We start from the raw sequence: 14,938 nt of genomic DNA, 5'->3' as shown, positions 1-14,938 counted from the left end.
ACCATGTGAAAATGATGGAGGGGTGGAGATTGGAAGCAAAATTAATAAATGTTTCCAGGTCCAGACGAGAGCATGAAGCAGCACCGAAGTAATCATCGATGTACCGGAGAAAGAGTTGTGGGAGGGGGGCCGGAATAGCACTGGAACAAGAAATGTTCCACATACCCCATAAAGAAACAGGCATAACTGGGGCCCATGCGGGTACCCATAGCCACACCTTTTATTTGAAGGAAGTGAGACAAGTTTATGGAGAAATTGTTCAGTGAGTGAACAAGTTCAGCCAGATGGAGGAGAGTAGTGGTGGATGGGGATTGTTCGGGCCTCTGTTCAAGGAAGAAGCAGAAAGTGAGCAGACCATCCTGGTGGGGGATGGAGTTGTAGAGGGATTGGACGTCCATGGTGAAGAGAAGGTGGTTGGAGCCTGGGAACTTTGCTTTTATCTTATTTGACTATATCAGGCCATTGCTTGACTAGTCTGTGAGACAGCTGTCCCAACTTTGGAACTAGCTCCCAGATGTAGTAAGGAGGACTTTGCAGGGTCAACATTGCTGCTACCTGAGTTGATGCCAGGTGGTCATCATTAGACTTTTAATTCCAGATTTTCACTGAATTCAAGTTCCACCATTTGCCGTGGCAGGATTTGAACCCAAGTCCCCCAGAGAAATACCCTGGGTCTTTGGATTACATGCCCAGTGACAATACCACTACGCCATCACCTCCCTTTAAACTGGGTGGAGAGTAAACTGGGCGGAGAGTAAACTGGGCAGGGAATAGACCAGGCAGAGTGTAAACCAGAAGGAGAGTAAACTGGGCGGAGAGTAAAACAGGTGGAGAGTAAAGTGGGCAGTAGCATTTTAATGGAGCTTGGTAAAAGCTAATCCAGGAAAAACTTGTCCACACAAAGTTATGAGAATATGGGACAGGTTCCCCAAACAGCCATTGAGGCAAAATCATTAGAGATGTTTGAAAAGAGAAATAGGAAAGTAAAGATAAAAGGAATTATGGAGAAAAGACAGTGAATTGGGATTAGAACAAGAAAAATGCTGCAGCTAACCAGACACAATAAGTTAAATGGGTCATTCCTATTACTGTGATAAACGGATAGGAAGACTGAATAACATCTGATTGATACAAACTACTGCACATAGAAAAATATTTAATTTTACATAACTTACTCATTATTGTGGCCACAAAAGCTAAAAGACCTTTTAAGTTTCAACTTTCTTCCCCTTTCTAGTTCAATGTAACCCTGTTCCGTTTTGCAAGTGCATTTTCCAATCAAATGTATCTTTTTTTAAATTGATTCATAGCATTTGGGCAACGCTGACATTTCCCACCCCTAATTGTCCTTGAAAAAACATAGAAACATAGAAGCATAGAAAATAGGAGCAGGAGTAGGCCATTCGGCCCTTTGAGCCTGCTCCGCCATTCATTATGATCATGGCTGATCATCCAACTCAATAACCTGCTCCCGCTTTCTTCCCATACCCTTTGATCCCTTTCGCCCCAAGAGCTATATCTAACCCCTTTTAGAAAACATACAATGTTTTGGCCTCAACTACTTTCTATGGTAGCAAATTCCATAGGCTTACCACTCTCTGGGTGAAGAAATTTCTCCTCATCTCAGTCCTGAATGGTCTACCCCATATCCTCAGACTGTGACCCCTGGTTCTGGACTCCCCCACCATCGGGAACATCCTTCCTGCATCTACCCTGTCTAGTCTTGTTAGAATTTATAGGTTTCTATGAGAACCCCCTCATTTTTCTGAACTCCAGCGAATATAATCCTAACCAACTCAATCTCTCCTCAAATGTTAGTCCTGCCATCCCAGGAATTAGTCTGGTAAACCTTCACTACACTCCCTCTATAGCAAGAACATCCTTCCTCAGATAAGGAGACCAAAACTGGACCAAAAAGGTGGCGGTAAGCCACTTTCTTGAAATGCTACCGTTTATCACTGGAGTTTTGATACCGAGTAGCTTGCTTAGCCATTTAAGAGGACAGTTAAGAGTCAATCATGTTGCTGTGGATCTGTGGATCACATGTAGGCCAGACCAGGTGAGGATGGTAAAATACCTTCCCTAAAGGGCTTTAGTGAGCCAGATGGGTTTTTACAACAATCTGGTCCTTGCATGGTCATCGCGACTGATTCAGGTTGCCATCCCTGGCTCTTTATATTCTGGGAGATGCCAGCGGAAGTGATGTAACGGAGAGACTGACTTTAGGAAAGCATGTCCATTTCTCAATGGAGATCCACCTTCCTAAAGAGTGGAGCCATTGGACAGAGAGAGACAAGTAACTTAACTGCCCATGCAGTTTGCTTGAGGTTCATTGAAGGATTTCTTGGTGAAACTGGGACTATTTTAAAGTAAGAATTTTGAAAAATGATTGAAGAATTTAGCAGATCAGGATGGGCACGGGATTTAGGCTTATTTACTTTCATTGCCTGCTGATTCAGTGCCATTTTCTGGGCTGGAGCCAGAGTGTTCTTGACACAGTCTCCTGCCTTTTCTCCTTGCCGGGATCATCAGCTGCAGCTCGGCAGTGTTTGGGCAGCAGCTCCTGACCATGGAAGCAGAACGGGACTCACTCTTGCCTGCTGCCCAAGGAGGGATGAGCCTGCTCCGCTGACACCCAGTGTCATGAATCCAGCTTTCTCCCCGTTCCTCGGCAACCTGTCGGTCGGTGTTAATGGGACGGGTCTGGGTCAGAGGCGCCACTGGTTCACTCCCAGTCCCTCCACTCCCATGTCAGGCAGGGAGTGAGCCACCTGTGCATGCTCCATTCCTGGGACCACGGCCTCTTGCCCTGCACCTGCTTCCTGGAGAAATGCCTATTCCCTCTCCTGCTCACACTGCAGTCACCCCAGGGGCAGCTGCTGAGCAGCCCATCGAGCCTCCTACCGAGCAAACCAGCAGCCAGAGACATGACAGTTGCTGTTCCATCATGCAGTCACTTCTGCAGCTACTCCTTCTGCAGCTTGTTCACCATGCCTACTGAGGGATTCTGGGATGGGGAGGTGGGGTCACAGGTTACATCAGAACATTTACTGGATGAAAGGCAGCTAGGAGTATTTCCATCTGACTTGAGAGGCAAATTGGGCAGAAAAGAAAACAGGTAACGACGTTTCTGAGCATAGTATGCAAGCACAAATTATGTCAGTATCGGTTTAGGTCTTATATCATCATGTTGCCAAGTATGCCATCAGGTCACCGTTCTACAATGAACCATGGGCTTCTGTGTACAGATGATGGTACATATTAATTTATTTCCTTAAAATAACGTTTTAAATTCTTCCGATTGCTTTCAATAGTCAATGGGAGATTGATACCAATTCCAGGGCTCCTGGTCATTCCGGGAAGGTTGGCAACCCTACTTCTGATACTAGCTTTTTGTTCCAGATTTACTTAATAAACTGAATTCAAATTCCCAGCTGCCAGGGTGAGATAAGTCCAGACCTCTGGATTAAAAGTCCCATAACATAATTACAGTGCTACCACACACAACACCTGCTTGGTAGTCACTACTTCTTCTGAATGTTTTTTGTGTTAGGAATAGCAAAGTGCCTGTTCATCACAGATCCTTGAGATAAAAAGCAATTAAAATATTGAACCCTTAAGTTTGCAAACAAATTTATCAAAATAATTTGGAATGATGGTGTTACAACAGAAGTGTCACAAAAGTATAATAATTCTCAAAGCTGTTGTAATTTATTGTAAAAGTAGGTTTATAGTGGGGTTCAGATAGTTTGTGTGTGTGTATGACTTAATTCAATTGGAGACAGCTGGTCTGGAGGCTTTGACTCATCAAAAGAAGCTCAGTTTAAAATGCTAAATAAGTAAACATGGCTGAAGCCTTAAAATGTGAGGTGAGGAGGATTTGCATTTGTAGATAAATCAGGAGATGGTAGGATGTTACACTTGGCCAGAGAAGCTCAGCAAAGTAGTGTGTTTATTTTTCCCAAAAGTTACTGATAATATTAGCACCATGAAGAGATTTATATTATGAGAAAGGTAAAGTTCCAAAGACATATAGAAACAATGGCATTTACATTAAAGGGGAGAAACATGTATTAAAGAGAAGAGGCTGTGTGTCAGGGAAGGCATTGTAAGACCTACCAGAAGTGTGAAAAGCCTCCAGTAGTTGTGCATTAAGACAGTTGTCTACAGAAACTGAAGCTGGGAAAAGCCACTTTGAATTCTACTGTCCAGGGTATCGTTTTGACTTGTCTGGATCTGTTTAAATCTATTTGTTTTTACTATTGCCTTAATGGGCTGGTAACTGGAAGCCAGATTAATTAGGGGTTTAGGAGTTATAGTAATAATTTGTAGATCTATATATGTGCTTGAAATCATTTCTTTTGTTAATAAAGGTTTAATTTGGTTCCCTAAAAATCTCTGAAGTCTTTGTGGAATCATTACTTCTGAACTCAGGGCACGCATCTCAAAATAAAATACAAATTGCAAAACCATTGTGACTATTTGATCAAATTTCGCTTGTGGATTTGATCTGCCTGGCACACATCATGTGCCACATCACAACAACAAAGAAACAGAGCCACACAGCAAGTTGAATAGGCTTTACAGTGTTCGTTCTCTGAATATATTTGTTACTCTAGGTATATTGCATGATGTTGTTTTATGATGGATTATTGAGATTAGCTCTTAAAATAAATTGTTTAGGATTCTAAGCAGTCCTGCTTTAAAAGTTGGCACAAATATAGAGATTATGCATTTTAAATAACGGGAGGGAAGAAGGTCCTGAGGGAGATAAGGCCAACCTCCTGCTAAATCATCAGTTACTGGTTTGGGAAAAGATTTATGTGACATTTTCATGAAACATTGATAAATTTCAAATTTATGCAAGGTCATTGCTCGTTTTCAATACAGTGACATATTATACACTTACTGCGTGAACAAGCATGCAAGTCCGGTCCACAACCTATTCACAGAACATGCACGGGCAGACTGCTTATTGTTTTTTAAAGAAACTCTGGTTAAAAATTCCTCCACAATTGAATCTCAGCTTTTGACAGCATAGCCTGTGGAGCAGCAGGATGTTGGGATGCATTTAGCAGCATGATCAAAATAGGTTTGATGGAACAATTGGGATGAGATTGGCAACAGCAAAACATGAGACTGGACCAAGGATGACAACTGTGCCTTGTAAGGATTGTAACCAGTCCACATGCAATACAATGAGTACACATATTGTTAAGCAAACCCTTGAACTCACAAAACTGTTAAGTTCTAATATTGCACTTACAAGCATCCCTGGTATACAATCCAATACAACATAATCCTGAGTTATTCTGAATGATTGAACAACTTTTTGACCTATCTATACATTCCTCTGACTAGTTGGCTAGTTCAGCTGACCTTCTAGACGAGACTGTACAAGAATTTGTACTTACAATCCCACAAATGCATACTATAGAGCCTTGGACACCATGTATGAGGTTTAAATCCATCAATCTGTATATAGCTTAAGTTGCTGACAGATCTGGGTATTCTGGCTTAAGAGCCTACCAATGAGCCAATGAAAGGTTGAGCAGCGTAAGCCTATTCTCACTTGGAGTTCAGAGAATGAAAGCTGATCTTATTGAAACATATACGATTCTGAGGGGGCTTGACAGGGTAGATGCTGAATGTTTCCTCTGTTACAAACATTGGACTTGAAAAGGCATTTTAAAGGTGTTTTAACTGATCCTTTAATTCCAGGTAAAATGGAGTAGCTTGAAGAGGGGTTGTGATCTCCTATGAAGCCTGCATGGAGACAAGCCCATATTGACCTCATACTAAACCTGCCCAGAGACAAGCCCATGTGCCAGAAACTCAAATGGAAACTAAAAGTAAAGTTCTAAGTGTTAATACCTTGACACAAAGGAGAAGGCAACTGGCCATGCTATGTACAGACTCTCAGGCATTCAGGGATGAATTTAATGCCCTTTCCTATGGCGTGTTTGGTGAAGGGACATTTAATTGGGCAGGAGGGTGACAGGGTAGGGGTCCTGCCACCTTCCTGCCTCTGCCCCAATTAAGTCCGTAGCATGAGGGGCCTTCCTGCCCCTCTGCTAACTGACCACTGAAGGACCTCACCCAGCAGTGGGTAGGGCCTCACCATGCGAGAAGCCCAAAAAATAAGGTGCACATACTTTTAAAGAAAGACTCAATCCCCAAGATAAACTTTAGTTTAAATGCTGATTTGATCAGTTTCTTCAAATTCATGTTTTTGCCAGTCGCTCCTGACTCTCCTATTGCTGCTCAGCCTCCCTTTCTCTCCTGTGAAGGACATCAGGACATTTGCTGCATTTAAACACTATATAATGGCAAGAATGTTGCTTGCATTATCAATTAACATCATGCTTTTCTCTTGCCCTCTTAACAGAATACAATGAGATTAAACATTCAAATTATCAGTTAAAATTCCCATAGGCTTCTGTAATATCACTATTTAGTTTTAATAATTACAAGAAGTAATGAACACTTACCATTTAACAGGCACTAGGAACTTCAGAAGCACGTCCAGTCCTTAAGTATAATCAATTAAAAATCCATTCCTTTACAATCGTATTGATATTAAACTTCATTTATTTTTCTTAACGAGATCTTTCAGATTTCCTCAATCAGCCTCAGTATCAAACGACTTCTCAACCTCAGCGATTTCAACCTCCACCTCAACTCATCATGCTATCTCTCCTTAGTTCACTGCTCTCACATTCTCCCTTAATCTTTCTCTCCATATAACCTACACTACTCACCCTCAGTCACCCCTTATCCTTGACATTTCGAGGTATCTCTATTCCTATTGTGTCAGTCACAGACAAGGCAATCTCTGATCACTCCTAGTATGGTTCTACTTATATCTCCCTCCTAACCCCACTTCCTCCTTCATCCACTGTTAGGAAAAGGCTTTCTCCAACGTCACTTACGTTTACACTTTCAAATTCCCAATGGCCTGATCTTTGGCCCTCCATTCATGACACCTTCGATGCTATTTCCCCCACTGAAAACATTACTCCATTTCGTCCTCATGCGGTCTTCATCTCATGTCTGAATATTATAGATGAATATTTCTGGCGACAACTCATTACCAAATCTGACTGAACCACATAAAACACCATCAGTCCTGCTCTCCTCTGCCAAGACTGTCATGATCCCAGGATCATCCTGGACTGTAAAGGTGACAGCTTGGCTTCTCTTAACTAAAATTTTCTTAAATTCCTCTCCCCTGCCTTCTCCACCCTCACCTTCATCAAACATGAGGAGCGCATGAATTTTTTTGTCGCAAAGATTGAAACCATTCCTTCAGCTGCCTCTGCTAATTCTCTCCCTCCACCAGCTCACACTTCTGCTAAGGTTTCTCTACTACCCTAGCCCTGAACTCGTAACCTCTAGTTTCACTCCTGATTCCCCTCATGCCCTCTCTGAACTCAGCTTCCCCATGTGACCCACCTCCATCCCCCTCGACCCTATTCCCACCAAATGGCCAATCACCCAACTTCCCTTCCTGACCTCCACATTAGCCAATATTGTTAAATATCCCCCTGCCCTTCCAATCTGGTATTATCACCCCCTCCTCAAAAACCTACCCCAATCGTGCAAAGTATGACACTATTTTCAACTTTCCTCTCCAAAGTCTTTGAATATGTTGAGGGAAGTGGTAGGTTAATTGCTTCCAACAATTTCAATCCTTGAATTACTTGTGATCTGTGAATGCATTTTCTAATTCTCCCTCAGCAGTTGTGAATTAACGTGCTCCGCTCTAATTGGTCATTTTTCTCCAAAATTAAACAGCAGATGCTAGAAATGCACAGCAAGTCAATCAGGGCCTGCATGAGAAAAAGTTTAGAAGTTTGGACATGATCCTCAACCAAGATTCTGAATATTTCATTCTCTTTAGATGTCAATTGGCCTATTATACATTTGCACCTTTTTCAATTTTTATTCAAGGTTTGCAGTACGGGGTATTTATATATTTTTCTTCCTATCCATGTAGCCTGGCAAACAAACTTGAGGCCTACCAATCAACCCAAGAGTATAATGTACCCCAACAAACTACAACTGCAACAAACTTTCCATGTTCGAAATGATTTCAAGTGTATTTATAGAAACAATTTTGCAAATTATTAGGAAACAATTTTCTAAGCACAAAAGGAGGCAAAGAATCCATATTTATTTTACAATTACAATAAATTACATCAGAGGCTGGTTGACAGAAGTTACTGCAGTTTCAATGTTGTTTAGGCAGCGTTTGCACTTTTAATCCTTAATATATGTCAAGATGGACACATGTCACCTTTCCCATGTTCATTTGTGTCAATCCCTGTGTGCAGGATTTCTCAAAGTTGACCACCCTTTGTTTAACTTTAGGAAGGGGAAGGCAGGGCTAGAGAGTGCATACAAAGTCTCCTCCTATACAAAAGTCATGGCATAGAAATCCACTTCTGCTTCATTTGTTATTTTGCACTTTACACAATATTGCCAAGAACATTGCAACCGTGAAGCTGCTTAAAGTAATCAGGTAACTTTCATTTCTAAAGAAACAAATTAAAAGGTTACTTGAAGTGATGGGCATGAAAATTATGATTTTTAAAAATAAAATCTGAATAAAGCTGATCAGCTGGCCATTTAATAGTAAAGCTTTGTGAGAAAAGATGGCAGAGGCAAATGTATGAAGAATGGGCTTGAAGATTGCTTTTTTAAAAAGAATACAAATACAAACACAGGAACCTATGTTAATAAGAGGTTGAACCAGCTGTGTTAAGCAATTAAGTTACAGTAGGTTGAACAGTCAAATACAGTCTTTTTTGGGAGTAGGTGGAAAGGACCTGTGTGGCAAAGGGTTATTTCTGTAAAACTATGGTTATTTGATTTGATTCTTCAGTGCTGGATTACTGGAATGAAGACTATAAACTCAAAGATAAGCAGAGATGGTGGAATGTTACATTCTGATAGCTACTTTACAAAGCAGAATAACTCAACTGCAGCAGATATTCTCTCACAGGGTGAAAATATGGCAGCATAGCATAATTAAAAAATACAACTTGTTTCAGATTAAGAATTCCTAATTTTTTGACCAATTTGTTTTCCAAGGCTCCCAGCAAAGAACTGATTGCAGCCTTAATGTGGAATTTACCTGCAGAAGCACAGTAAAACACTTCAACTTGCTCTACCTCTAGAGCTGACGATCCTAATAGTTCGATAAACAAAACCATGGCCTGAATACCGAACAGGCAAAAGAAATTCACATAGGAGTATGACTGAGCCTTGGTATGTCAAACTCTAAATCAAGGGCTGTTCTATCATTACGACTCCAGTCAAAAGATTATCCAAGCTCCACACATGGTGATAGCTGTCATTTATACTTCCAGCTGTCATTTATTCTTACAGGTTGAGGAATACAACTAGAGTTTAGGTATTGAATTAGGAATTATAAATCAGCTCAATGGTAAATACTAAGCAAATAATTAGTTTCTACAATGCCTACATATGGTTACATTTAAATTTACTTAATACTAATCTGAGACAAGAAAATCTTTGATCAAATTTATTTCCCATTTGGACAAAACCAGAAATGCTCTTCCTGTTGTATGAGAAACTCATTATTTAAGCAAATTGCTGGATTTTCAGTGAGGCTGTCTTCATTCTTCAAGTGAGATTTTGTTTTGTATAACCAATACACCAGGGGCATCACAAGGAAATGTTTCAAAAATGTTTCAGTAGAAATCGTGCAGTTATTTTCCCCTTACTTGGCACAATCACTTCTTTTAACTATAAGTGGCAAAGCATCATAAGATAATTTGAGACCCATCAGGGTCCAATAGCCTGAATCCAAGGTTTTTACAGCCTCACTGGCTTCCTCCTTCCTTCTTAAAAAGGATGCACTATTGACAAAAAGGAAATTAACAACTATACCAATTGTATGCCATGTTTAACTGTGAACTTTAATTTGCAGGTTGTTATAAATGCAACATGATTGTATGTACGTTCACAAAACCCAAACACCATATCCAGATAGCTGCCTCAGGTTTAGGTCCAGGAGAGAGGGGGAAGTGAAGTGTGCAGGAAAATATAAAAGCAATGTGCTGCCGAAGTAAAGCGCTGTTGTTTGCATGGAGCCTATTGTTTCTCCCAGGACCTTTCATAACATGTCCTAAGATTGAAGCTTTATCCAACAGAAAACATTGTAAGCACCATGCAGCACACTTGATTGTCTGAAGAAAAGTTTACCTCCAGTTCTCCAGGGTTTGGCAAGAAGACTACATTCAAAATTTCAGAATCATCTGGACATAACACTGTCAGGGTTTTGTTACGCAAGCAGCAAGTGACTGACAGAGAGAGAGAAAAGAGGGAATTCAGGATGGCTAAATTGTGCCATAGCTTGGAAGAAGGGAAGAAAGAGACAACTGAAAGGTTTCCTCATGGGCCTGGTATTTAATTGATTAACCAGTTGCTTGGTTATATCATACTGTAAGGGAAACAATTGCTGGCTACTTTAATGACATAACAAATGAAGTAGCACATTCTGTCTGTTGAGGTCTAATAACAAAATTCCATTCTAAAATAATAACAATCATCAGTAATTTCCATATCATTGATCACAATATAAGTTCTTTATTTCATTACAACTCTGTGCATTTGGTATCATCAGCCAATTGGCCTGAAAGAACGTCACCAAAGCTTATGAAACCCAAAAATCATGTATATGGCAGCATAAGCAGTATGGTTTGAAGCAGCTATTTATTTGGATTTTATAAAAGGTGAAAATTGAGCTAGGTCCATCTTAAAGCTTTCTGTGTGGGGATGAAACTATATATATCAGTCTGACAATTGCTGCAATTTTGTAACAATGTATAGTATATTGTATTCCAGAAAAAACCTTATCATCACCATTTGGGGTGCATCTGAAAAGAGGGACTGAATTTCTTCTGAGGGCGTGGGGATCCAATGTACATTATAGTTTGACAAGCAAATTAATTTCATAGCATGAAATTTTTTTTTGCAGTTGAACAGTATAGTACATACAAGGCATGCCTCTTGAATTCACAGTGTGCAATCAATTTAGACATTAGAATATTTACTATTTATATAAGCCAGAAAACAATTAATAAAAATTAAAATATTTTGCAAATCAACAAATGAAATATATATTTAAAAATGCATTACATTTGGCAGAAGCATGGGTGGCCTAATTCAAGATGCACCCTTGTAAACCCTAATCATTCACTTATCTGAAGTAAGCCAACGCAGATTAAGTGAATGAACTCTACAGTAGATGGAATGAGTTAACAGGGACAAGAGGAGAGAATAATGCACATTTCATCAGCTCCACTAGGCAAGCAGGTATCCTGAAAACAATGTAGGAGTGATTTCAGGAGACTAATGAATAGCTTAGCTAGCAAATAAATCAGAACAGAAGCTTTCTCAAAGGATCAGTTGCACAGCTTCATTAATTTAACACAAGACACTTCTGAGTTGGTGACAATCAAGTAAAGTTATAGTTTTTCAAAGTAAGAATTTTTTCTTTAGAGTCAGTTGTTTGTATTGTTGAATAATTGCAGACTGTATAAATACTGTTGTCCCAGTAGGAAAATAACAGATGCAACTACTGATCTCATTTGAGAGTCTAAAATCACATTGTGTCCAGCAGAGCTGATGGTATATCAGATGACCTGCCAAAAAAAAAACAAAGCAGTTAAAAAACATTCAACTTGTAACACAAAACAGTGCTCCAGTTAATGTTTTACTATGCAGGAATTGACCAGAAGCTGTCGATTGAGTGGAGCAAAAGAATTCCTGAACAAAAACAGAATTACCTGCTTTGGGCAGTAACATAGTCATGCAGTGCAATTGCTGGTAGATAGTTTTACAATTAAACCATTTATGCTTTTAGATTATCATTTTCTGTAGCAAACCAGTCAATTACAAAATATCAAAGAAATAAGCAGGCACATTGGGCAATGGCATTTTTACATTAAAATCAATAGCAGTTCCAGATATGAAGGATGCAAGAATCATGGAGTCAATAATTCTAATTATACCTAAATGATCATCAACATCACTTTAAACTGTCTAGCTATCTGCAGTCCAAAGTGCTATACTAGAAGAATTCTTTGTAGTTCCAGTGGAGGATGATTTCTAAGTTGTAGTAATGTTTCTGAAGACATCTGGAAACAGTACACATTGCAAGTACCAATTAATCTTTAAACGGAAGGATGCAATTAAACAGGGTAACACTGCAATTCCCATCATTAGATGAACCTGTGAAAAGGTTGCTTCCAAGAATGAATTTATTGCAGACAGACAGCCATGTTGTTTGTCATTTGCGCCTACCAGAGCTTTCAGATGAGGTGGTTTGGGCAAACAAGAATAGGGCTCCCAGAAAATGGAGAGTGTCTACATGGCCAATGTCATATTAGGGAATAAAAAATAGTGTTAACGGGTGCACTCAAACATACCAGCTTCAGCGTTTCAGGGAAGTGGTTTGGCAGATTGAGAACAGTGATTACACTGTACCTGCCTAAGCTAAATCCCCAGGATCTGGAGGCATCATGTCCAAATTTCAGGTGTCAGGCCACAACGTAAATATATTGTTCTGTGATTTTAGTTCTAAACTGCCAAGTAGAGTGAGGCTAATCCTGGCATTTTGCAATGAGGCAGGTAAAAATTGAAATTTAAACTGTTTGACGAGTTGGTCATTGAGGGAATTTTTTAATTGTTCTGAAATTAAATCAATGATCCTATGCATGTCTTGTGACGTTATCACACACACCTCATGATGCAATAGCTTCAACAATCAACATTGATTTAAACTGAGATAGACTGGTGAAAATGCTCATCAGCTCTCCAAACTCAAAGCAGAATTGCAAATAATTCTCTCTCGGTTGGCTTAATATAGTTGAATGCAACAAAAGAAAAGTTGAAGCTATTCAAGGAGGTAATTAATGAACTGTGTCTAAATTGGGAGTTATAATATTGGTACTGGTTTAGCTTGGATCACTGTAGGGAGAAAGAATGGGACTATAATTTTGTCATTGTGATAAGGGAGCCAGTTCTAACAGTGTAAATCAGGAGCTGGCAATCCAATCTAATAAAGCACTGGTGAAAAAGTGCTGGTATGCTAACTGAGAACTGCAGGTATACTCCACAACAAGTAGTACGCTACCAGTGGTTTGGGGATGAAAATTACCCTGAATTTCTTTGCCATTGGCTCATTTCAGTCGCTCTGTATGGGGCAGGTGGGGGGGAATTTCTTCCTTTGGCCTTTATATGACTATTTGCAACTTTGGTACAAATAGCGTACACAGACTTTCCCTCTCATCCAGCCCGGAGGTGACTTCAAAGGCATTAGGCAACAGCATGATGTCCAGAAACAGCCAGCAAGCTTTACTTTGAAAATGTTCCAGCTTGCACCAACAGAAGCTGATTTTCTTGTGCAGAGTGCTCCCTATCTGTCCAAATGTCTTTATAAAACTGCCTTAGGTCATCCCTGGATTTTAATTAGGAGAAAGTGTGGCTGATTTTATCCCTCATATGCAATGGGGCACTCTGTCAATCCTAGTTTCCAACAGCCATTGTGGCTATGTTCAACTGACCCAAATGAGGCTTGGAATCAAACCTGGGACCTTCCTGATTTGCATGGCTCACCACAAACCAACTGGTGGATTTACTTCATAAGCTAGTGTATGCTGTTTCCTTATGATTAATGTTAAATATTCTAAAGGTATTCCAAAACTGGAGATTCCCTGCAGCATGCCTGGAGTCTTTATTAATTATATATAATTCACGTACTACAGTTTTTGACAAATTGTTTTCAACTTTATTATAATCTCCACAGAGACCGTTAATAGTTTAAAGAGAAATTTGAACCATGGAATAATGGCCTGTAGCAAGAACTTGTGCGTGGAGTCTTTTAACTCTGTTGCACTGCAGCCACCCACAGTTCTGGCTGACAAGGAAACTCTCCTGCTCTTACCACTTGCCATAAGCATATTGGGGAAATTTACAGGTTGAAAATCAACCTGTCTGGCCATGTTATGACCACGCCTTCTACGGTCATCAAGTTCTGGGGTGGGACTTGAACCTGAAGCTTCTGGCTTAGAGGTAGGATTTTCCCACTGTGCCACAGGATCTCCTAAAAGTACTTTTACTATATCAATGACTAAAAACAAAGCACTATTAATGAAACACCATTTCCTTTTCATAGGAAACATACACTTAAACAACTGAACAAAGTTTTCTCCTTTCCACTTTTGCTGACAACCAAAAACCCCTATTTTGTTACGTTACTCAGTCTCAAGTAGATATTCACTTCTCCTGGAACCAATCCAAGTGTTTCACAGCTCTCAAGGGTTTTCTTCTGTTCTTTTTCCTTTCCCAACACTGGCTTCCACCATGAGAGGTTTCCCTGAGATTCTCCCTTTACTTTAAGCTAGGCGAACCCTCCAGCCAAATTTTAATTCCTCACGAATTACAGTTTCAAACTGGGTGCATGATCCCACCCACATTCTGCTTGTTGAACCACAGAGTCAGCATTTTCTCTCTTTAAGGTGCAGGCCTGGCTTCCGTCCGTCTTCTTGCTCTCTTTCTACCAAGCATTCAAGATCAAAACTATAACTGTAATATCTCTGGGTTTATAGGGAAGCCTGTAATCTGACCTCGAAATAGCATCCTCTAACCTCCTCTCCATGGCAACAGGAAATACACGAGCCCTGTATCCAAGAAGAAATAGTAATCAGCTATCTCTAATTACCACTGCTTTTCATCTTAGAAGCAAAGGGTAAGGTTCTCTCACAACTATTTACAACTTGATACCAGTAACACCTTTTTGGGTTTTAGGAGACTTAGGATCTTCTCATTGTGGTCTTAGAAACAGCTATCATTGTCCCCAGGTGTTAACATTTGTCACCTCCCTTTCAATAACACAATGTGACTC

General features: G+C 40.0%; 1 protein-coding gene across 1 annotated transcript in view; it reads right to left on the bottom strand.

Moving 5' to 3' along the window:
* Positions 1-8,159: 8,159 nt before the first annotated feature.
* Positions 8,160-14,938, bottom strand: part of LOC121289831 (SEC23 interacting protein) — a 126,081-nt gene continuing 119,302 nt past the window's right edge. The window contains exon 19 of the mRNA XM_041209718.1: positions 8,160-11,675. The gene's annotated coding sequence lies outside the window, so the exon portion shown is untranslated. The remainder of the gene's footprint in view (positions 11,676-14,938) is intronic.

Source organism: Carcharodon carcharias, chromosome 17, assembly GCF_017639515.1.
Source record: "Carcharodon carcharias isolate sCarCar2 chromosome 17, sCarCar2.pri, whole genome shotgun sequence".
NCBI classification, from domain to species: domain Eukaryota; kingdom Metazoa; phylum Chordata; class Chondrichthyes; order Lamniformes; family Lamnidae; genus Carcharodon; species Carcharodon carcharias.
This window is presented reverse-complemented; position numbering and strand designations above follow the sequence as displayed.